The sequence below is a fragment of the Cynara cardunculus genome (assembly GCF_001531365.2).
Source record: "Cynara cardunculus var. scolymus isolate 2C chromosome LG 17, CcrdV1, whole genome shotgun sequence".
Taxonomy (NCBI): domain Eukaryota; kingdom Viridiplantae; phylum Streptophyta; class Magnoliopsida; order Asterales; family Asteraceae; genus Cynara; species Cynara cardunculus.
In genome coordinates this window covers 20,508,402-20,510,933 of record NC_037544.1, presented here as the reverse complement: position 1 = coordinate 20,510,933, position 2,532 = coordinate 20,508,402, and positions in this window count along the sequence as shown.

The following is a 2,532-nucleotide window of genomic DNA, read 5'->3' as shown; positions in this document are numbered from 1 at the left end:
CTTTAGCTGTTTACTTTGGTTTACTAGCTGCTCGTGCTTATCACGTGTTCTTGTCTGTAACCTGTTTATGATCTAACGACTTAGATTAATTTGCTTTAGGTCATGTCAGAAAACGGTTATTTGCTTGTATAAATAGCAGCGTAGGCCCTTGTATTTCAGTGTGCTTCAGTATTGTAATTGTGAACATTTTCATTGAATTGAAAATCATTTTTGAAGCTCTCTCTTGTGTTCTTCAGTCATCTTCATCGTGTTCTTATTGATTTCTACTGTGCTTGATTGTTATTAMTTYYGCTGCATTAACACTGTCAAACATATCATCCAAGTAAGTAATCTATACCAAGAAACTGAGTTAATCGATCCAACAAACTCTCAAGTACAACTCTTCAAACATGTGGTACAAGCTTTTTATGCATTTAGTTTATGGAGCCATCAGTCTTCACTTTCTTCCACTTTTACTTTTCATTTTCAAATTCAAAATTCAAAATCAAAGCTTCAAAAGATCTTTTGAATGTCAGCCATTACCAGCATCATCGTCGTCCCTCTCTCTCCCGTGCTCTCCTCCATCGTCCCTGCTCTCTCCGGTGCTCTCCTCCGTCTTACCAGCATCGTCGTCTTCTTTCATCACACAACAGGTTTTCTTCATTTCAAATTTTCAACTCTGTTTAATCATCTCCTGGTTCGATTCTTCATCTTTGCTCTCATAAGGCAAGTTTAATTTTCAATGGGCTTCAACGTAATTGTTTTTGTAACCCTTCTCTTTTTACCGATTCAGTAGCTTAAGGGACACCTTCAATCGATCTCGGTGGTTCATTCTCTATTCAAGGTAACTGTAATGGTGTATGTTGTAGTTTGGTCGGGTAGAATATTAGATGCATTAAGTGCTGCTTGATATTATATAGAACTGAGGGTTGGTAAGTACGATTTACTTTTCCTTTTCATTTTTTTGGTGCTTTAATATTTTGCAGGTGGTTCTTTAACTTTTAATTCAGTAAGATGTGGTAGTTAAAGAAATTATTGTGTAAAACCCTCTGCTGGTATGAGACATTGACATGTGTAGATCTGCTGGTTCTTCCTTCTCCTATTTGTGGAGATTAATTGTTACTTTTTTTTTTGCAGTCGTGGCAGGCGTAGCACCAGAAGGTTCTCAGTTTGATATTCGCCAATTTGATACAAAATTGAATTGAGTTGTAAGTTTGTGCAATTTTTTCGTGTAGTAGCAACTTCAGAATCAGATGTTGGTTTATATATAAGAAGCATTAGGTCTAGCTTTCAAGTGGGATTCGAGTAAGGTACTTGTTTTGCACTTGCTGATGAAATGCTTTTTGCTGCTGCTACAGGCTGTCAACTGACTAGCTTACATGATATGATGAGGTTTATGATAGTTTTGATGCTATGGGYCTGGAAGAAAATMTTTTGAGAGGAATTTATGCATATGGTGAGTTTATATTATTCTTATCTTGCATATGGTTTTACTTCATATAAGCTGATTGTCTTGTTAGAAACATTCTTTATCAGATATGGCATTTTTCTTTTGAGTGCAGGCTTTGAAAAACCATCAGCAGTTCAGCAGAGAGGAATCGTCCCTTTCTGTAAGGGTCTTGACGTAATCCAGTAAGCTCAATCTGAAACAGGGAAGACTGCAATCTTTTGCTCTGGTATCCTTCAACAACTCGACTACAATGTGTATTTACATGTTTTCCATTAAAGGATGGCATATAAAAGATATCTAATCTTTCTAACTGTTGATGAACAGCGAGCTTCAGTCCATGTCATTTATAATTGTTTAACAAGGTATAAAGGAAAACGTTATTGTTCAATACTTCATATTGTTTCTATTTAGATGTCTAATTTTCACTTTTTGATCTTTTTATCTTTATTTTTTGGAGAATCAGTTTCAGATTGTGGGTATTTTTAGCTCAGGTTGGACTTATGGTTGCTAATATCTTTATTTAATGAAATTGGTATTACAATGATCTTCTGATTTGGGTTTGCTATTGTTTGAGTTTGTCATGGCAGGTTTCTATGGTATCACGGCTTAAACATGATAATGTTGTGGAGCTACTTGGATATTGTGTGGACAGTGGTTTGAGAGTACCTGCCTATGAGTACGCTGCAAATGGATCTCTTCATGGCAAGTGTTTTACCTCCTTAAAGTCTTTTTAGCAGTTCATTTTTGGGACCTATTTTTAAGTTGTATTGTATTAGATTTGTCAATGGAACCTTTGTCTTTGCATCAAGAAATTAGCTGTGAATGGAAACTTCAAAACTATAGAATAAAAACCTTTATGCATAGATGATAACTATTCCTAAGAAGCAATCCAATGGAACCTTTGTCTTTGCATCAAAAAGCATTCCTCACAACACTAGCTGTTACGGTTCATTCAATTTGTTTTCTCAACAATGGTGATTCCATTTTCTCTTAGTTTTGTTTGATTATCTTTCTTTCTTCAACTGTATTTTTTAAGTTTCATTTATTGTCGTCTATCTTATGCTACTCACATGATTGGGGTTTATTTGATTTTATACTGGTCT